This window comes from Diadema antillarum, unplaced genomic scaffold, assembly GCF_040938485.1.
Source record: "Diadema antillarum isolate AM-2024a unplaced genomic scaffold, OU_Dant_1.0 seq00001829_RagTag, whole genome shotgun sequence".
In the NCBI taxonomy this organism is placed as follows: Eukaryota; Metazoa; Echinodermata; class Echinoidea; order Diadematoida; family Diadematidae; genus Diadema; species Diadema antillarum.
The window spans coordinates 360,649-384,136 of record NW_027272502.1 but is presented as its reverse complement, the minus strand read 5'-3'; the positions used below and the strand labels follow the sequence as shown (position 1 = coordinate 384,136).

The 23,488-nt window shown below is 38.3% G+C and overlaps 1 pseudogene; it reads right to left on the bottom strand.

Annotated features, from left to right (window-relative positions):
• Nucleotides 1–11,712: 11,712 nt before the first annotated feature.
• The window catches only part of LOC139712611 (beta-lactamase domain-containing protein 2-like), a 36,428-nt pseudogene continuing 24,652 nt past the window's right edge, over nt 11,713–23,488 (bottom strand).

Below are 23,488 nucleotides of genomic sequence, written 5' to 3'. Positions count from 1 at the left end.
AAGAAAACAAGGAAGTATGGAGGAGTATTCTGTCCCTGGGTATCGGTCGGAGGTCGAAGACACATCGAGGGAAAAGAGGAGGTTATGACAAATTTAGTGATCATCTTAGATTCTGTACAATCAATGCCCGATCCCTTTGTAATAAGTCAACAATTTTTCAAGATTTTGTTGTTGATAACAAGTTTGATGTAGTTGCAGTGACTGAGACTTGGCTGACTCCATTAGATGATGCAGCCATCACAGATCTCACTCCACCCGGTTTTGTATTTCTGCACCAGCCCCGAGCCTCCAGGCGTGGTGGAGGTGTTGGGTTCTTGTACAGGGACAATCTCTCTGTAGTTCTCAATCCATCAGATCACCATTTAAGTTTTGAATCTATGTCAGCCGTGGTCTCTAACAGCACTACTAGTCTTGAGATTGTAGTTATGTACAGACCACCAGGATATCGTTCTTTTTCATCTTTTATTGATGAGTTCTCGGATTTGTTAGATGAAAAGTTGTATAAGTTATCTTCTCTCGTAATCACAGGAGATCTTAATATACACTTAGATAAGCTCTCATCCCAGTACACGCAGAAGTTCAACGACCTCGTCGATGGCCATGGACTCCGCCAGTTGGTGACTACACCTACACATGATCATGGCCATATTCTCGACGTCATCTTGATACGGCAATCTGACAGACTGCTATTTTCCAACACACGAGTTATTCCCGGCATCTCCGACCATTCCGCCGTAACCTGCTTGTTTCGTTTTAACAAGCCAGAGAGGAATGATGCTACGTTCTCATCTCGCAACATAAAAGGCATCAACAGGACTGATTTCGCCAACGACGTGTCTGACAGTAACATTTCGTCCTTGTCAACAGCCGACGTTGATGATGCTGTGAACCGCTACAATTCAGAACTTAGCAGGTTACTGGACATTCACGCACCAGCCAAGACTCGGAAAGTGAAGTCTCATCAGTACAGTCCCTGGTATGACTCTGGTATCTCTGAAGCAAAGAAAGAGCGGCGGCGACTTGAGAGGAGATGGCGCAACAATGGAAAGCTACAGACAGACAGAAAGTTGTTCTGTGATCAGAGAGACCGAGTAAACTACCTTGTGTCCAGAGCCAAACGCATCTATCACACCAGACTCATCGAAAACTGCGGAGATGATCATAAGAAGCTTTTCAACGTCGCCAATCGACTTTTGAACCGCAAACAGTCATCTCCATTGCCTAAACATGTCGATGGCTGTGCCATGGCTGAAACTTTTAGTCAGTTTTTCATTCGAAAGTCGAAAAAATCCGAGATAATTTCAATTGTAATGTTGTACTATTTGAATCTGAACCTGTTACCTCTTCCACACTGGAAACCTTCCAACATACAACTACTGATGAAATACTTCTCCTTCTTCGTAAGTTGCCTCCTAAATCCTGTCCATTGGATCCGGTTCCAACCATTCTCTTAAAGGACTGCGCACCCACGTTTGCCCCGATTATTTCTCAAATTGTTAACCTCAGTATCGATCAAGCTACCGTACCCTTATCTTTAAAGAAAGCTCTGATCCGTCCTTTGCTGAAAAAACCTTCATTGGATAAGGAATCATTGACAAGTTATCGTCCTGTATGCAATCTTTCATTTTTGTTCAAGATTTTAGAGAGAGTTGTGTTCTCGAGACTCTCAGACTATATGCTGGAACATGGTCTATTCGATCCTTTACAGTCGGCTTATCGCCCTCATCATAGTGTGGAGACCCTTTTGATAAATGTTTCTAGTTATATTTTAAGGGAAATGGATTCCGGATCCGTCACAGCAATGGTTTTGTTGGATCTGTCTTCGGCCTTCGACACTGTAGATCACAGAATTCTTGTCAATACACTTAGAAGTTTGGGTATCCAGGGACAAGCTCTCGAATGGTTTAAATCATACCTATCACACCATTCACAGTCTGTTCTTTTGAATGGTGTCACATCGTCTTCAAAGCCATTAGGCTGTGGTGTACCTCAAGGCTCTGTTGGCGGGCCCACCCTTTTTTCTATCTATTTGATCGGTCTGCGGAAAATATTTCAAAGGCATTCTGTTCGGTATCATCTATATGCAGACGACATACAAGTCTTTGTATCTTTTCCACCACATCAAATCCAAGCATCTCATGCACTGCGCTGTCTAGAAAATTGCATCATTGATATTGATGCTTGGATGAGGTCTAATTCATTGTTTCTAAACCACAGCAAGTGTGAATTTATTCTTTTTGGTTCTAAATCTCACTTGAATAAGTTGGATATTAATTGTATTTCGATTGTAGGTAATGATATTCCTCTGTCAAAGTCATGTCGCAATCTGGGTGTTATGTTTGACTCTCACATGGCTATGTCCGATCAAATCACCAACATTTCTAAATCAGTCCGTTATCAATTGCGCAATATTGGTTTTATTCGCAAGTATTTGACTCGCTCTGCCACGGAAAAACTTGTTCATGCACTTATTTCTTCACGCCTTGATTTCGGTAATGGTTTGTTTTTCAATCTACCAAACTCGCAAATTGCCCAATTACAAAAGCTACAAAATGCCGCTGCACGTATTGTTTCTTTGTCAAGTAAACGCAGTCATATCACACCTATCCTGAAGAGTCTTCATTGGTTGCCTGTACAGGAGCGTATTCGGTTTAAGATACTTCTTTTGGTTTATCATGTTATTGAGGGAACAGCTCCTGATTACAATGTTTGTTTGTTTCGTCAATACCAACCTTCACGAACTCTTCGATCCTCAACTTCAGGTCTCTTACATATTCCGTTTTCTAGGAAATCTTGGGGGGAACGAGCTTTCGCTCACGCTGGACCAACACTGTGGAATTCACTTCCTCGTGAGCTGAAAGACTCGAGCTCTATAACATCTTTCAGGAGTAATTTAAAATCCTATCTGTTTAGCAGTGCATTTTGAAGACCAGTGTCTTTTGAAGACAGACTTTCATGTCTTTTTTTTCTGCTTCTTCATCCTTCTTCTATTACTGTGATGTACTTGTATTTTCAATCTGTTTGCTTTGATGTACAATTGTAAAGCGCCTTGAGCATTTAATCAAAGTGGAGAACGGCGCTATAGAAATTGTATGTATTATTATATTCGACAATGGACCAGTCCGTATCACTGCTGTGTGCACGACGTGTGTGGCAGACCGTCTAGGCTCATGAATAATTCAAAGCGTGCACCTTGGCGTTCTGTGTGTGCGGGCAGCGTGCGCTCTCAGCTGTAGAATGATTTTAGTAGACTTTTGGCCAAAAACCTTTCCATATGGGAAATGTACGGACACATAGTTGCCACACTGTGAAGAGATCTGCCACACAGCGAATAGTGTGGACACATAGTTGCCACATTGTGGTAAGATTTTTCACAGAGTGGGAGTGGATGGACACATAGTTGCCACACGGTGAAGAGATCTGTCACACAGAGTCAGTGTCAACACGCTGTGTTCACATAGTCACAGTCTCCACCCTGAGGAGATATCTCTCACACAGAGGCATTACCTCGCAGTGTTCACATAGATACACACAGTCTCCACACAGAGGCAAAATCTCTGAGTCACGCAGAGACAATGTGTCTTTTTGACAATGTGTCTTTTTGACAATGTGTCTTTTTGACAATGTGTCTTTTTTGACAATGTGTCTTTTTTTGACAATGTGTCTTTTTGACAATGTGTCTTTTTGACAATGTGTCTTTTTTTGACAATGTGTCTTTTTTTGACAATGTGTCTTTTTGACAATGTGTCTTTTTGTGTCTTTTTTATCGTACACATTAAATCAACACATAAGATTTTCAGTAATCTTCAGGACTGAAGGATGCAGAATAAACATAAGAAGAAGACACCCAGGAAAATTTATATTACAGAGAAATAGCGTCAAAACTAGGGATTACTGAAATGGTATGATTCTGCAATGTAAATAATTTATGCCAGAATTAATCAATTGAAAGAAACAACACAAGCTTGCAATCGCACAACATTTAATGAATCTTTTGCCGGAAGGTGATTGCAAGAATAATTAGTCCGGATATAACTCTCCAACAGGTACGAGTATAGAATATTAACACAGATACAACATAATGCATTCGCGATTGTGTTCTTCAATATCTTTCTACGAGACTTGGAAGACATAATTGTGATTACAACTCAACTTGCGCTTTAACCTGAAGGCAATACTGCAGCCTGACTAGAAAACCTCATGGGATTTGGACGCACCGCACTCACACAGCAACACCCCTCATAGTCGTACTCACACACAGCACATACACCCTGCATATATAGCGAAGACATAATATCTGCATGATTACGGTTCTGGTGCGGTGGACCTTGGTTCTAGTTTGTTTGACCCACCGCTGACCTCTATGTACTTATCTCTACGCTGTACGCTACGTAGAGATCTTACAGTGGTTTGACCCCTTGACGTATTAGGAAACAAGCGGCTCGGCAGAGATTTAACCGTCATTTTGAACTGCGTACCTAGTCTAACCACTCCGTATACAGGGAGGTTGTCTTTCTTCCACCTCCCTGGTATGCGTACAGTGTACGTGTCGTCCTTGGCCATTGATGAACGCACGCGAATTATAGTTTGTTCATGCGTTTGATGGTTTCATCGTGTTTTCGTTCCTTTACAAACTTGGACAGTGTGCAAATGTGCAGTGCTAAAGCTAAAGAATCAAAAGTGAGTGGTAATTTTAACCGAGCAAAACTAAAAGCAAGTCATGTTGCATGTGACGTTCGGATACGGCTGAGCGACAGCGACAGGTATGCCAGGCAGCCTGGCAACGTATACAGGATGCAACCATGCGAGTGTTTTCATGTGGCCTATACATGAAATGGTGAGTCCATCAAACGTTAGAATTTATTAGTAATCTAATTAAGAACCCCTAGCTATAGTTCTCTACTTCGTCATCATAATATTGCCGAGTATATACTCGGACAGGTTTCAATAGGAAAACGTGTGTTATTACCAGAACGGTTTGATACGGGCTGTCACATGTTAATTCTGTAACATCTTTTTTTATCGGATTAGACTCAAGCTGAACCTTTTTTTTAATGTGATCAATCTAACTACAAGAAGGAAACTTGAGTACGTCTCAGGAAATATATGCTGCGATGTTAAGAAAATATTTTTTAGACTCTAGTGAAAAGACAAAAAACGGGGACGGGGGAGGATGATACCGATAAGTTTGATTAAAACCACTGTCAGAAAGTAATGGACAGAATGCCAAGAAAAATTAAGTAACCACTGGTGTTGTTATGGTGTGATGTACACCAGATACCATTGTGCATTGTGTGATGTGGCCTAACAGTTACGTATGAATGGAGGGTGAATGCATTAATATGTGTGTGGCTGCATAATCTGCAAGTGCAAGAAAAAAAAGCGATGTTGAGAAGATGGAAAAGAAAATGAGCCTCAAACCTAATAGCGCAAAAATGTGTTATTGTTATTATTTCAGTCCTGGAGGAAAATACTTTGTCTGCTCTGGAGAAAGCACAGCCGATAGAAGCAAAGAGATCACCGGTCTTCTGCAGCACGTACAGCACCCATACCATCAAAGAAAAGTAAAGATGATTTTGCCTTCTCCGGCTCAGCTTCTGTTCCGTTCTTCAGAATTACAATGACACCACCCCTCCCTTACTAGTACCATCACGGACTGTCTGGTTCTCCACAACAATGTTCTCACTCCACATATGCCTGCCTCGATCTCGACCCCATCTACGTCCCCAAATGACCAGGAGATGCATTCTTATGAGTCAGGTGGTGACTCAGTTAAGAAGGTATTGTAATTCAGATGGTTCATCATTTCATTTTCTCCGGACATATGTAACAAAAGAGGTCTCTTTTTTTATTGAAAAAAAAAAGATATTCATTACCGTGTGACTCTTGTAAAGCCAACATTACTCGTTAATGTGCTAAGTTTTGGTGATAATTTGTTTTGCTGTTTTTATTTGTGTAATTCAAATGAATTCCCGAAGGCAGTATACCATGTTCTACGGTATGCTAAAGCATTTCACCTCATTGGCAACGGAATGTCCAAGACAGGATTTCGAGACAAGTACTTCGAGGGAAATCGAAGTATTATTGATTGAATACTTGCGAGCAGAATCTTCAAAAATTTCAATTACAAGATGATAGCTAAGAGAGAGTACACCCTGGAAAGTTATACAAGAAACATCCATATGAGAGAAATAATGATAATACCATATTTAAAAAAAACAAAAAAAAAAAAACAACGTTGAACATTGTATCAGAAATTAAACTGCAATCTCCAAAAGTTTTAAATGACTTCTCACTAAATTGTTTGAGTCGAGTGTGGTACATATGCAATGAAGTTTGTGCAAAACATAGATACATTGTACATTTACTTTGACTTTGATTGTTCTGCCTTTCACTGGCTTTTTGAAAACGTATAAAGTTGTGATTGATTGCAGTTTATGGATATTGTTTGGTTGTTTGTTTGGTTGTTTAGCATTGTAAAGCGCTTTAAAACATTTATTAAGTGCTAAATAGATATTTCATATTATAATAATAATAATTATTATTATTATTATTATTATTATTATCATAATTATTATTGTTACTTTTACTATTAAAGAGGGTAAATACCCCTGTAGACTAGCAGCCATTGCAGTGCACCAAATATAACACCTGTGATTAAACAATTTTACAAAACTTTTCCTTTTCCTGTTGTAGTAATATGGTACATATTTTTATTACTGCTTTACATAACTTTATACAAGCAAATGAAATTTCGTAATAAGATTTAGATAATGAAACATGTAAACCTAATATCGATTATTTTATATGCTAATAGTACATGACACTGCGTGCGTTTATCATCATTAATACTGTCTTCAATCTTTCTTTTTCATTCTGTACAGAAGATTCGGACATACTGAGCGATGGCTTGGCTCAACTGGGAATGCTACAACCGCGCCAGCAATCCTGATCAAAGGTAGTCCTGGCCCCGGTGGGATACTCTTCACCCAAAAGGAAGTGTGATTTGTACGGCTTCGCGGCACATCCAAATCCATCGCAGTAGATAAACCAAATACAACTCGAATTTTGGTAACTATACAATATCTCAACATTCCTTCCTGGAACACCTATACAGTTCAGTGAGTCATACCAACCCTTTTGTTGAGTATAAGGTGATCTAGCATGCCTAGTACAAATGGCTTTTTTCCTTAGCGTGTTTTTTTTTCCCTTCTTTTTTTTTGGGGGGGGGGGGGGTAGATGTCTAGGGTGGTTATGAAGTCAATTTCTGGTTTCGGGCCCAAAAGTTAATAACATTTGTAGCCTTGACTAGGTATAATATCGCTAAAAAGAATGCATCTAGCCTAACTTTTTATTGATTATCAGTGATTCAAATTGTAATCATTAAACTTGCCTGCAAACAAAGCTGGTTACCAGTCATAGTACCTTAATTGGTGTTGAATTGTGCACAGATCTCAGTCTTACTGATAAGATCACACCTCATGTAGAAGTCATCATCTGTGATGATTTTAATCAGTCAAATCAAGCCCTATAACATACTTGATTGCACCAAGAAACCATCATTAAAAGGTTTTCGCTCGCCCAGATGTGGCTGTTAATGAGGTAAATGTACCAAAGATTAGTCTGTTAAATTGTTATTGCCCTGAAAGTAAGATCATTTTTGTTTGTTTGTTTGTTTGTTTTGATAAAGGAAATATGAAGATATATGCTGCGAGAGCTCGCTGCTGTAACATATTCCTAAATTGGTTTGTAATAACAGGAAATGAAGCAAACTTATATTTCATAATAGTCATGCAAATTGTCATTGATACATAGCTTTTTCTTTCATAAAACTGAAATAAATATTTTGTGGGCAATTACAGAATAAAGTACGTTTTGATATTTGATTATATTTTTTTCTTATTTTTGTGTGATATAAATTATCATAAAAGTCTTGTCCTGGCAAGTTTGTACCTTGAAGCTTAAAAAACTATGATGCCGAGATACATTATAGATATTACAGCGAGCTGTATTATTTTGTAAATCATTTATATTGTGATTGATTTTGTATTATAAGAGAAGTGTTTTTGATTTTGATATTAAATTAGTGTATAAATGCAGAATACATATTTTCTCACTTTTGTCTTCTCCTTTAAGGTGTAAGTAGTGCTCTACAAGACTGCATCTTAACAATCTGGGGGGTTTGACAACATGAAATGTCATTAATTAAAGGACAAGTTCACCTTCATATACATGTGGATTGCGTGAATGCAACAATATCAGTAGAACAAATCAGTGAAAGTTTGGGGAAAATCGGACAATCCGTTTAAACGTTATGAATTTTTAAAGTATCTGCGCAGTTACTGCTGAATGTGAAGACTGCTACAGTGTATGATGTCACAGCTTACAATACATAAAGAAAATAAAAAGAGAATTTCACAAAATTTTACTTTTTGAAAAAAAGTGTACATTTCCTCACCTTGTCACAGACGTATGTTAAGGGTAATATTATTCTTCTTGCCTTCTAAAAGAGTTGAATTTAAAAGAACTTTTATTAAGCGAGGAAAGTGAAAATATGATGAATTTTCTTTATGTTTTCTTTATATCGTTGTACTCATGAATGTGACATCACAAGCTATAGTAGTCTTCTCATCCAGCCTTCAGTGAGCAGAAACTTCAAACGTTCATAACTTTTGAACGGATTGTCTGATTTTCCTGAAACTTTCACAGATGTGTTTTACTAATATTGCTGCATTCACTAAACACACATGTCTGTGAAGGTGAACTTGTTCTTTAAAGCGGATCAAAGTATGCAGGAATCGCCCGGGCCATAACCAAGAAAGCTTGTCATTTTCATAAAATTTTCTGTATTTCTATTTCTTCACAACGAATGAATTAATTATTGGAAATAACTCATTCAGTAAACTGCACTAGAGCTACTAGACAATGTGACAGCACTGGAAGGAAACTCACCACGGAGTGTTCACAGTGTGAAGACTGGATGGAAAATCACATAGAGTGTACACGGTGTTGAGTCTGGATGTAAAACTGCCGCAGAGTACTCAGAGTGTGGTAACTGTATGGAAAATCTCCACAGAGTGTACACAGTGTGGTGTTTGTTTGGATGGAGAGCTCACTGAGTGAAAGATACCACATTGTGCAGAGAGATCACTATGTGAAAGGTAACGGTGTGGCAGTAGAGGTCACTGTGTGAAAGGTACCATAGTGTGGCAGGAAATTCACTGGGTGAAAAATACACAGTGTGGCTGAACAGTCATTGTGTGAAAGAAACCACAGAGTGACGGAAGTTAATGTGTGAGAGATAAAAAGTGACTTCTGTCATAAAACATATGGTGAAAACACAGTAAAGCATATAGTGAAACATACAGGGAAAACACACAGTGAAACATACAGTGAAACACACAGTAAAACACACTGTGAACACACAGTGAAGCATATATTGAAACACACAGTGAACCACGTAGTGAAACACACAGTGAAACACACAGTGAACCACGTAGTGAAACACACAGTAAAACACACAGTGAACCACGTAGTGAAACACACAGTGAAAACACACAGTGAAACACATAGTGAAACACACAGTGAAACATATAGTGAAACACATAGTGAAACACTTTCACCACAGTGTGAAACACACTGTGTTCATACAGTCATTCCACTGCGTTGAATTGGAACACTTTTTAATACAGTGAACCACACAGTGAAACACTCTGTGACTACACTATAAACCACACTGTGGTTGATCGGTTGAATCACACTGTGGTAACAGTGTGGTTCATAGTGTTGTCACACTGTGTTCCACTGAGTGGTTCACTGTATTAAAAAGTGTTCCAAATTAACGCAGTGGAATGACTGTGTGAACACAGTGTGAACACAGTGTGTTTCACACTGTGGTGACTATGTGGTGCACTAGATTAATATCCACCTAGATATATCCAACCAAGTGATCATTTTGGCAGGGAATCCAGTGCATCGAAAATCAGATCGCAAATTTGAAATACAGCACTGTACATCCTGATAACCTACCTCCGCCAATTCTATAACGAACACAAATCATTTAAGGGCATTATGCATTTTATAACCATCATCTAATATAACTGGTAATTATTAGCATTTTGATGAGCAGGATTATTAGGTTATCATTCTCCTTTTCATTATCTTGACAACATTATAGTGATAATGATTACAGTTATTAGTCGTCATCGTTACCTTTGCATGGCCAGCAGCAGACCCGATCCCATTTACTGACGGCAACTCGATGGCTCTGTAGGCGGGATCGTTAAAGACTCCCAACTGTTCAAAACAACAGAAACATTTATAATGCAATATACAGAAGAGCGTGTGTGGATGTGAATGCATACTTCGTGGAATTATAGTTTCATAGGCGCACCTCTCCAGAGTAGATATGTCATGCAAATTACTTTCTTCATACTTTAAAAGTTGACGCAAAAATTAATTCTCTTATCGTGGCTAAAGTGCAACGCTAACGTGGCACACTCTCTGTCAGTACTAAGTCATTATAACAGTACATGTTTCATCGATATCTGACGGAATATGAGAAAGATGTCAATTGCTAGGCAGACGTTGTATTCACATATTTGTACGAGACTGTTTTGAGTAATTGAGGTTTTCGGTAGCACGATACCCTGCTAGAAAGAACAGTGTCCCACAGTGTGTTCAAAATGTTTTCATAAAACGCTCAGATTTAACAGTGTGAAGATAATTTCACGTTGTGGTCTCGTTTTTCACACCGTGTTCACGTAGTAATGTTCTGTTTCACACTGTGACTTGATGATCCACAATGTGTTCGCAATGTTAAAACAATCGAATTTAGCAGGATGAAGAGATTTCACACTGTGTTCGCAATGTTAAAACAATCGAATTTAACAGGTTGAAGAGATTTCACACTATGTTCGCAATGTTAAAATGCTCGAATATAATAGTTTGAAGAAATTTCACACTGTGTTTCACATAGTGTTTCACGTTGTGGGACACTGTGTTCTTTTCAGCAGGAATATTCTGCACAAAAAGAGAGATTGACGGAAGAACAAGCTGTAAAAATACGAAGTTTCCTCAGGAGAGATGGGGCTGCCTAATATAAGTTTGTGATAGTAAACCACTCCTAGCCTCTGGTGTAATTGTGGCATGTATACCCCATTCAGATTTCTGAAATATACATTTCGTAACTTGAAATACGATCTGTCATCAAGTTTTTGAGAACAGAAAATGGATTGAGAAAAGTGAAAAAAGAGTGATGTCTTACCTAACGATGGCAGACAGCGCTTGTAAACAAATCGCAAATCATTGGCCTTCCCTACTGCAAAAAACACTGTCCCACAGTGTGCTTACATAGTTGACTAATAATGTCAAAATGCTCGAATCTTACAGAGTGAAGATGATTTCACACAGTGTTTTTTTTCTCAGTGTTCACACAGTAATGAGTTGTTTCACACTGTGAATTGATTATTCACAATGTGTTCAAACTGTTAAAATGCTCGAACTAACCGTGTAAAGAGATTTTGCACTGTGTTTTCACTGTGTTTAACACTGTGTTTCTGACACTCTGGGACACTGTGTTCTTGCCAGCAGGGTTTCCAACAATGCATAATGTGTGTTTGTGTTTTCCGCAAATTTATGCTTTCAGTCTACATTCTCCCTACTCACATCTTCCATTTTGTTTGCATTACTCATCATATTTCCAATGGCGTTCTAGTTTATCATATGAAGTATAGTTTGTCTTCCAGCCGAGATTTGTATACTGTCCAGGAATTGTAAAAACATCGGGCGACGGTCGACGAGAAGACGGGCTACACGGTGGTTCCTTTCGAATGGAAGACCGATGTGGAAATCTATGCCTGCAAGAAAATAATAATTACGGGTACGGATCATCAAGAATTGTGCATGTATGGGAGAGAGGGTGCGCGTGTGCTTGTGAAGGCATAATTATAGACATTGTACTTTTGAATGCCAGGAATTACAAAAACATATATAGGTCTAGATTAAAGTTTGATTAGTGAATGAATCCCGAGGACTTAACTATAGGTATGAAACGCGATCGCATTTACGTACGTCTACTGCACAATGGGGAATTTGGCACAAATGGCAGCGGGAAATCACGAAAGACCTTTTTCATCTCAGAGATATAATGAGCTATAGGATAGCATGTTCTTATGATACATACAGCTGGCTACAAACACCATAAATCCCCCTTTCTTTTTCATTGCCTTTTTTTTACTAGTCTTGCTTTCTTTTCTTTTTTGTATCATGCACGGCATACTGTTCTTCGCCCTCATTAATTTCCTCGGTTGCAGTTGCATTATTCCGATGATTCGTCATTCTCTAAATGAAACAAAGAAAATGTAAATCCGAAGGTTCGTTATTCAGAAAATTAAACGAGGTTCGTTATTCCGAACGTTAGTTAATCTGAAAAGGAAACAGAAATAATGGCTAGAAATTCTGAGGGTTTGTTAGTAGGCACTTTTTTTTAGAGTTAGGATTGACGAACTTTATTTCATTTTCGCAATAGCGAACCTTCAGAATAACGAACCTTATTTCAAAATCGACATTACCATTGATTACCGAAAGGTTCTGCTATCTCCTTTTTGAAAAACTGTCCCAGAGTTCGATGTTGAGGGTCAACTCGCCGCAAAAACTAATTGGCTAGTGGTCCAAATGTGAAACCATGGTAACCATGGGTGTAGCCATCATACTCCCATTGTGGCCCTGTTCTTGCCTTGAGTTCACCCGCCTTGGCAACGTCTTATACGAAGTCCAGGCTCAAGCCAGGTGGTGCGGATACGGCAAGCCCCGCCTGAAGGATGGGTGAAACGACTTTAATCATACGTCATCACTAATTTCATACATGCCATTTTTTAAATTCATCCACGTAATTAAGTATCGGTTAAATCATTATAATGTGATACAGTAGAAAGATCAATGCGACCTACCTTATACAATCTAGTGCTCCGTTCCATGAATATGTTCATAAAGTTGCGCATGACTTTACGAACGAATGGAATATGAAGTACAAATATGTGTACACATTTCCCCCCTTACGTTTTGACAAAGTACAACTGTACACCTGCGTGTATGTGATAACGATTACACCTATAGTTCATCTCATTGGGGCAAAAATCACTCAAACTAAAAACATGTTTTAACATGTAGGAATAATCATTATCATCCGCAAATTTCAACTTTAGCTATTGAAAGTCACAATGATAAGGAAACTCGCTTGGCTTGCCATATTCCTGCCGTTCGTAAATTTGTGCGTAACTTTAAAGACATTTCTATGAAACGCAGGGCCTAGCTGGCCTCTTATTTTCAATTGAGAGTAATGACGGAATGCCGAATTTGTTTACGGCGTTGTCACGACGTTATCCGTTCTTACTGTGAGGAAGATTCATCAAATTTCGGATTTTTCACGGAATTGCTCCAAGTGCTTGCCCTTCAAACATGAGGAATGTGCTGTGGTGACTATTGATACTGTCTGTGATCAATTTGTGGACATGATGAGATCAGGAAATAGGACAGCAGGACAGAGAAAACGGGCAGAGGTAGCTCATCAAAAAATGTCGGCAGGTACGAGCCTCTAGCGTCCGACGATGGGGAACCCTCCGGCTGCCGAGACGAGGATGAAGAGGGTACCAAATTGGGTGCTCAATCTACCATGGAAACGGACAAGGGTGCAAGCAACACAATAGATGATGCGACTCCGGAATGCGCGTCATTCAAGTTCGACGAGAGTCACACAGTGAAACTCAAAGACCAGATAAAAGAAGTGATTTGTGCCGAGCCAATCCTTTCAACGTTGGTTGACCTCCTCGCAACGGCTCTGATAGACCGGGTATCTCAAAGTGTGTATGCGGCAGTCAACCTGGACGTCGAGAAAAAGCAACAAGAAGTGAATGAACTTGAGAAAAAAGTCAAACAACTGGAGAAAAAGCTCTCTGACAGCGGAAACCACCAGGAGGAACAAGAGCAGTACTCCAGGCGAAACTGCCTTCGAATATACGGCGTGCCGGAGAAGAAGGACGAAATCAGCGATGACGTTGTGCTCGATCTTCTCAACTCCAAACTCGACCTCAGTTTCAACGTGGGGGAAGGCGACCTGGACAGAACACACCGGATTCAACCGAAAAGACCTCAGACAGGAAGAGCTGATCAACCACGGCCACTGATTGTCAAGTTTGCGCGGTACAATGTTCGTCAAAAAGTCTATGCCGCCAGAATGAAGCTGAAGAGAACCCCGATATACATTCGCGAAGACCTGACATCATCTAGGCAAGAACTCGTGCGTGAGGCTCTGAGATGCGACTCGATCACCAAGGTGTGGACCAATGACGGCAGAATTCGTGCACTGACAAGGGATAGCAAGATAGTGAACATTCGACATCGGGCAGATCTTGAAAAGTTGTGAGGTATCAGAACACTTGTGCATATCATTTTCGTATATTGTTATATAGATGGCTGTTAAATTTCCGTGTTTATCATGTGACAAGTCAGTCAGGTCTAACCAGAAAGGTATACTTTGTGTCTCTTGTTTAAAATGGGCACACTTTCGCTGCTCAGGAGCTTCTCATGAACTTTTCAATTCTGATGTAGATTGGATGGGCAATGCATGTTTAATGAATGAACTGCCTCAAAACATAGATAAGTTGAATGATAATGACGATGAACATGTAAGTATCAGTCAGGAAAGTTTTGATAAACTGTCTCCAGATACATATATCAGTCATCAAAAACCTGAAGTTATATTTCAGCACGTAAACTCGCATCCTGGTTTTAATATTGCACATTTGAATGTATGCTCTCTTTTGAAAAATTTTGATGAAATAGCACATGTAGTGAAAACAAATAAAATTCATGTTTTGTGTCTTTCTGAAACAAGATTAGACCAATCTATTACTGATAATGAAATTTTTATTGAAGGATATGCAAGCATTAGAATGGACAGAAACAGAAATGGTGGAGGTATTTTGATATATATTCACGAGTCTGTAATATACAAAAAGAGACAGGATATATCTGATGATAAACTGGAGTTATTGTGTATCGAAATTTGTCTACCAAAACAACAGCCATTTCTTGTGCTTTACTACTATAGACCCCCAGATTCTTATATCGATATGTTTGATAAAATAGAAAATCTCTTAGAGAACATTGAAACCCAGAGCATTGATTATGTTTTTTGGGGTGACATGAATTGTGATCTTAGCAAAGTGCCATCAGCACATCACACCAAACGTTTATTGCAAATAGCGGAAGAACATGAGCTGAAACAATTCGTTGGATTGCCAACTCGGATTACATCTAAAACCTCAACTCTAATTGATGTTCTGTTTTCCTCAAATCATGAGAAAATGTCGTTTTGTGATGTAATACCCCTGAGTTTAAGCGATCACTTTATGGTCATGGCTACTTGGGGTAATACCAAACCACCGCCAGGTAACCATAGATATGTAGTCAGCCGAAGTGTTAAGAAGTTATGTGTTATTGAAGACTTACAGCAGGTGTCTTGGAGTGACATGCTTGCGGAAAGTGATGTAGAAAAAGCATATGAATTATGGGTCTCTAAATTCAGGGAAAAGGCGAGTCAAACAGAAAGAGACACCATGGATGAATAATGATGTATTAAGTAAGATTCGAGAAAGGGACCAGATGAAAAAGCAAGCTAAAAAGTCTGGATCTGAGCTTCACTGGGACATGTATAAAGACAACGAAATAGAGTTACATCCATGATAAGAACGGCCAAACGATTATACGTGTCTAAAATGATCGGAGACAACAGGGGTAATCCCTCCGCTATGCGGAAATCTTTGCGTTGTGTTTTTGCCGAACAAAAAGAAGAATACTTCTATTAATAAGTTGGCTGTCTCAGGTAAAAGATGTCAGTGGATATAGAAAATATTGCAACTCATTTTGAATGACCATTTTCACAAGTATTGCAAAACAAAACGTAAAGAAAACACAACTGTTTTGGTAATAAACATGGAAACAATTTTATGGAAAAAAAGCATCGTCTGTGTTTTACTTTTCAGGAGATCTCAGAACAAGACATTCTAAAAGCATGTCAATACACTACCTTTGAACAAGGCAACTGGTCTTGATCATATTCCTGCAAGCATACTTAAGATATCAGTAAGTCATATGTTTACGGCCTTTAGCACATTTGATCAATTTATCTCTGGTGAAAGGTGTAGTACCAAGCGCATGGAAAATTAGCACGTATCACGCCACTTTATAAAGATGGTGACCCAACCAATGTAAACCAATTACAGGCCAATTTTCTGTTTTACCTGTGCTTTCTAAGGTATTGGAAAAAAAAATAGTGTTTTCAGCAGGTCACTGCGTATCTAACGGAAAAATCGTCTTTTATGTTCACAAACAACACGGTTTTTCGACCAAAAACGTTTCCACTTCGACTGCTGTAATCAATGTCATTGAAGACTTGTGTGTGCCATAGACAAAAGGTTTATGCTGTTTGGTTTAATCTCATTGGATCTTGAAAAAAAGCGTTTGATCTAATTTCGCATGACATTCTATTAAAGAAAATTAGTTTTACTATGGTTTTTGATGAGAAATGTGACCAGATGGTTTAGACATTACCTTAGTCAAAGGGAGACAGATAACTGTGGGTCAATGGAAAATGAATCATCCTGTTCTTTTGTGCAATGTGGTGTACCGCAAGGCAGTATTATTGGGTCCCCCTCTTATTTACATTGTTTCTTAAAACGATCTCGCAAAAAGCTGTTTGAAAAAGTATCGCCTGTCTTTGTATGCGGATGACACCTGTGTGTATTTTTGCATCCAACCCCCCCCCCCCCCCCAAGAATTACAAACACGTTTTGAACAATGATCTTTTCGCTGATGGCTAACTGGTTTTTCACATAACCATATGATATTAAAATGTACAAAAAATGTAATTACATGATCTTAGGATCTAAAGCAAAAATTAAGGACCCTTTACCAACCTTTAATGTTTTGTATTGGTAATACAGAAACTCGAAAAGAGTTTTATCAATGTAAATACCTCGGTGTTATTATTGATTGTAATTCTAAACCTGGTCCTCAGCAAAATTGAAAGTGTATGAGTTAAGGCCATACGCAATCTTTATTTTACTCAGAAGGGCAAGGGGTTTTTTATTGACAAAGCAAACAGCTTCTTACGCTGTACCACACTTTAATCCAAAGTCACTGTGACTACTGTTGTACTCTGTGGGAGGAATGGTAATTCAGTGCACTTAAGGCGATTGCAGAAAATACAAAAACAGGGTGCTGAGAATCGTGTCGCCAAGTTGATAATCTTTTTTAGCCGCCAAAACATTATATAGTACACTTAAAGTTGACTGTTTAATTGATCGTTGGAAAAAAGCAAGCATTGATTTTTCATCTTCAAACTGCTGAAATAATTTTTTCTACCAGAAAGTTTATGTGAACGTCTCGAGAAAAGAGTAAGCCAATACAAATCTACGTAATCATGAAAAATATTCTTAACCTCCCTAAGCCCAAAATCAAACTATTCTTAAAGATAGCACTTTATATTCGGCATCGAGATTATTCAATACATTTACCAACAGAAAACAAGATCTTTAACTTCAATTACTGCATTATTTTTCAAGAGCAATTCGTCGGCTGAGAATGATAAGGGCGTTAAGTTGCCACTAAAACCCATAGTGTTTCACGACCACTTAACGCCCCTTCTCATTCTCAACAGACGAATTTCGCACATCTCCTTTGCTAATCATTCTACCTGATTATATCGAATTTATCAAAGTACACAATGCTTATGTAATTTACTATCTCCCAATAACTTGTCACATGTTTTTGATTTTTCCTTTTTTTTGTGTGTGTCTGTACTTACACAATGTATACTCTGTGACTTTTTTTTTTCTGTTTTCATTTTTTTTTTTTCTGGCGTTCGTTTTGTAATGATTATTTTGTGTTTTTTTTATGTGAATTCTTTCTCATTGTATGATTTTCTATGTTTTTGTTATCAATTTCACGGCCTTGCTGAAAAAACAGCTTATAGCTGATAGCAGGCTTTTTTACCGTGGTTAAATAAATAAATTCAATTCAATTCAATTCTATTCTATTACATTTGTGATTGAGCGTTTTCAAAAAATATAATTTTTGCTGTTCTATTAAACTTACAAAAAAATTAATGTTCATTATTGTTTATCAGTTTGAATCGTAATATCATGCATATAAAAACAGGAAGTATAGGAAAACTTGATTGTTTTCCTGAAAACTACGGATTTTGGACACTAGTCTGCCCGGCGGAGACGTGCCCCACATACGAAAAAATTCTTTTTTCTCGCTCCTTTAATTTTTTTGGTTGTTTCGGATTTTAGTTTGTTTGTTTTTGCTTGCTTGCTTACTTGTATCAGGAAAACGGGATACTTAGGCAAGACAATTAAGTTAAGTGCACTGGAAGTGTTTTCTTAAGTTTAGTGTCAAGATACATTACATCTTTTTGTCCGGCGTGAAGGAACTTTTAGTACAAGAAAAAAGACCGCTGACCCTCACCCCTAATAAAAATAAAATATAGCATAAAAATCAAAATACACTAAAAAACATGCTACTCTATCATCTTACACACATAACGGGAGTTAAATCTTTCAGCGGGTTAGAAGTAAATATCTATGATAATAAGGTAACTTTCTACATGGGTATGTGACATCGATTCCTAGACACTAGATTTTGAATTTAAGACCATTCAACAAATTAGTCTCAGAAGAATAAGCCACAATAATTGATGATAACGATAGTGTCACTTTACAAGATTTGTCCCATTGATCTTGCAAAAAAACAAACAAAACAAAACAAATAAACAAATAAACCTTACCTAAGAAACCTGTTTCTCCTGGTATAAAAGTTAAAAAGAAAGCGGTTTTTCCTTGCTGAATAACTTCAAAGATCAATCAAATATAATATGATTTAAAAACTGGGTCCCTTATAACGTGTGAACAAAAAAAACTGGATGTTTTTAAAAATTTTTGTTTACAAAACCATAATATACAAGTTTTTGAGGTGATCTTGAAAAAAAATTAACCCACTAATTTGCATATTAATAATTATGGACTGTTGAAGAGATTGTTTTAGGAAAATTTTATAAAATCTTAATAACTTCATAAACTTCTCTAATTTTTCATCCGATTGTAATAAAAATTTCCCCACTGTTATTGTTTATAAAAATATTACTCCTTAAACGACTAACTGTTAAGTGGTAGGAAAATTTCTGTCACGTATTTTGCATCAGGCCCTTCAGGCACACACACACACACACACACACACACACACACAAACACACACACACACACGCACACACACACACACACACACACACACACACACACACACACACACACGCACACACACACACACACACAAAGTTTAATTACATTATGCTTCATCATACGGTAATCTTCTCTCTGCCATTCTGTGCGAATTCCGGCCAATAGAGGGCGACTGGTTTTGTTTGTAGTCCAGCAAACCTCGATCTACAAGCATGGCAATGCACACTGACGTAACTCCTACGTCGAGAGAAAGAATGATAAATATTATGTACAACAAGGGAAATGTGGATCTAAGAAAACAGTGGTCTTTGACTGATTGATGAGATGGGTCATATCCAGTGATTAAATGAATGCAAAACCGATCAAACTGTTCAAATACTGCACCCGGTCCCACGTGGAGATGTAAACAAAAAACATCAAAATAAGAAACAGGGGGTATTTTCTTTTATGCAGTAAAAGACAACGAGCAAGAGTCTCAGGCGCAAAAGAGGGATGAGGGGATGGTGGGCTCTGGGGCTTCATAAAAACCTGAAAAAGAAGCAACAAAAAAACCAACTGGAACCCACCGTTCTCCCGGGCCCCCGGGACCCCCATGAGGGAGACGAGGCCGGGGTGGGATATGAGTAAAGAGGTGTTGTCCCTTTACCCCACCGAACAAGTGCAATAAGACTTTCCTTCTCTGTCCCCCACTCCCCTCTACAATTTTTGGAATATAACTCCAGGCATGCCTCTTCACTCCCAGCAGGGGGCAGCAGGGTTACACTCCCCACCCCCCCCCCCCCCACCTCAATTTCAAGAATTGGCCTATGTGTGAGAACGACACTGCTCACTATTTGAATTAGAATTAGAACGCTAGTTTGGCATGACATGATTGCACACAGTTCATGGGGAGAATTTTTTCTTCTCTCCTGAAATTTCCTGCAGCTTTTCCTGCTACAAAAGAAAGAACAAAACAAAAAAGGTCATTTGTATCGTTTGACGTCACTGTTGTCATGGTTGTGTTCCTGAACTTCAGCTCAGTATTTCCGATCAAGATCCTTTTGATTTCCAAATTCTGTTAGCATGCTTTATAAAGACATGTTTACCACAATCATCATGCATGAAACTGTAGAGTCTGTATATACAGTGCGGCTATTTTGATTCTACATGAATATTATCAATTGAAAACCATACAATCAATAATGTTTTTGTGACCATTTCAACTATAAAAAAGAATGGAATTCACCTCTTGTTGATGAGAAGAAAATGGAGATAGTGTCTTGCAGCCATTTCCGCTTGCTCTCATAATCCGCGAATCTACCCCAAATGTCGACGATTTTCTTCCCCCGATGATAGGCAGCAAATGCCGCTTCTCCAGTACAGGGGTCTCGACCACTCTCAAAGTTTGCTCTGTATCAAAGATAGAACAAGTAATTCATTTGAAAATAATAAAGTATTTGAATTACAGCTGAACTGTACGGTATATGATCCCCAACTTTCTGTTAACTATTCATTCACATACTTGTGTTTCAATGCCATTTTCTTGCGCTGATGTGCTTTTAGAGATTTCTTCTCCTGCAACTACATGCATACTGATCCCTTGTTACTTCCCATGGGTGAAGCTGCTAAAATCGATGCTAAGTGGCCGTGTTGTCATCTTTATTCGAGTGTACGCGGGATCAGGATGACAAGAGTCGATTTTACTCATAGTCAGTTGTTCCAAACAGAGTACAGTGCACTCCCGTTATAACGAAATGCTCGGGACCGGCAGTTTTCTTTCGTTATAACGAAATTTCGTTATAATCGAACAAATACAATATGAAGAGTTTGTTTACAAAAACCGATAAGTCCATTTTTGAAGATTTTAAAGTACGGCCTCTGTCATAAAGTGCAAAACAATACATTTTAAATGATATATTGGTCACTACATATAAAGGTATATTTTTTAAGTTATGGTCAAAAGAAGCAAACATTTTCTTATTAGTCTCTTTGTTTTTCTTGACCTTAGGCAAATATTGACTTATCGGTTTTTGCAAACAAACTCTTCATATATAACGAAATTGAGGAAGCCAGCATATAAGATATTCTGTTTGTTGAATTCTCGTCAAACACTGGAAAGCTATGTGAACAATTAAGCAAATGGTTAATCAATTTCAGATTATTGTAGGGCCTATTAAAATAGCGCAAGTTCCCCTCGGAAAGTGTGCGTGACACACCAAGCGAAAACACACAATTAGCATTTCGTTATAACGGGGCGCATTTCTTTTGCTTTTCTATGTCAGCGGTGCTCGGAAAAGACTTCGTTATAACGAAAATTTCGCTATAACCGTGTTCAGTATAAGAGATTTTTGTATCGTAGACTTTAATGGCGATAATTTTGGAACCAGAAGTTTTACTTCGTTATAATGAAATTTCGTTATGTGTTCGTTGTAATGGGAGCGCACTGTATCAGCTCATTTAGAACTAATTCTAGAGTCATCTAATTGATATGCCTTTAAATATAATTCCAGATCGAGATAGGTTTGAAAACATGCTGGTAGTCAGTGGTACTTGAAAGAAGTAGGCAGATATAATTTATGTATTTCTTTTTTCAATTTCTTTCTTTGAGATGTCCATGCTCTATAATACAAACAACACAATATACATGACAAAACGTAACATGTGACCTTCGATACTACTTTAAACCGAACTCCCCTTAGTTTTCGTATCTTTTGCTTGTAAAGAAACCAATTATTGTGCTACCATAAATTATACGAGGTGAATAGATACTAACGTGAAAGGTGTTCAGGAATGAGTGGTTGCGAGAGCAGGAAGTTCTGCGGGTTGAGCGTTTCCCCTCCAAGTCGGGTTACAGTTTTCACAGGCACGGAGCAATGTTTGATCAGTGGTAGTCTGACTTTCAGCCCCTTTGTTACTACTATTTCGCCATTCAGGATATTGGCGTCCTCAACGTCAAAAACTAGTATAGTTTAAGGTGGTTTTGTCCTGTGCCTTTGACTTCGGCAAAGGCGGCGACTTCCGTCGCAGAGTCCAGTCGGCAAAGGGTCTGGAAACCAGACTACTGAGTAGCTCGGTGGTGGAAGTTTGCAAACTTGTTTTCAGATGATGATTTTCTATGCGCAGCGAAGTAGGGAGTGGCTGTGTTGTTTGTAAATTGTAAAAAAAAATATTACGTTTTACTGTTAGCACTTGGGAGAGAGTTCCTACTAGCCGAACAACTATCTTCTAACTTGGAAACTGCATGATCGCATGTCACATGAAGGTAGTTGGATACCACAAAGAAGATTTATGCCGTGACGGTCATCTAGTTTTCTGCACCTACTGGGAAAAGATTACGGGTGAAAGTGGTAATGTTCATCAGTTTTCCCCCACTTTGATATGCTTGCGTACATTCCTTTGCGTCATTCTTTATAATGTGACATATGTCTCTGTCATAGCCTCAATAAGATTATCTCTCTTAACACAAAAAACTGCATCACTAGTTGCAGGACCCATGTTTCTGTTTGACAACTCACCACTCTTTGACTGTGTATAATGATGGTATATTTAATCAAGTTTTAAATTTCAGTTTCTGTGTCTTATTTCTCATGCATGAAACTGTATCTCTTCCTGAATATCAAAAGGTCTTCCTTACCATTTTGTTTCAGTCATTCTGCCCCACTTGGATGTTGAAAAGACCAGTTACAGCAGTTTAACAAACAATCAGAGCAAATGCTGCTGTAATGCTAAAAAACCGTGAAAGTTGCTCAGTTATTTTATAATTATTAATGGTGTCATTGTAAGTTACCATTCTATTAACTAAGTAGTCTCTTATAGAAACACAATGTGGAAACATTTTCTACCATAGACATGTACATGCCTTCTATAAGCAACAATGTTTAATGTTAATGTTTTTTTTTTCTGACTCTTTAGTCCATCACACTGTACGTCTTTATTATGCAGTGCATGCAAACCAGCACTTTTATGTTTATAGTCGAACATGCACTCTTTCAACAAGAAACACACACTTGTTTTTAGCCTCATGAAATGACCGTAACAACACACAGACACTCAGACACTTCCTGCTACAGCAAATAGTCAACATAGAATGCAAATGTTACAGTTTTGATGGAAGTCAAGGTCGAAAACTTGCATCCACACGTATTACCGTTTCTTTATCGTATTTGTAACCGGAAGCAAGGCTTGTCAAGTTTATATGTAAGCTGCTG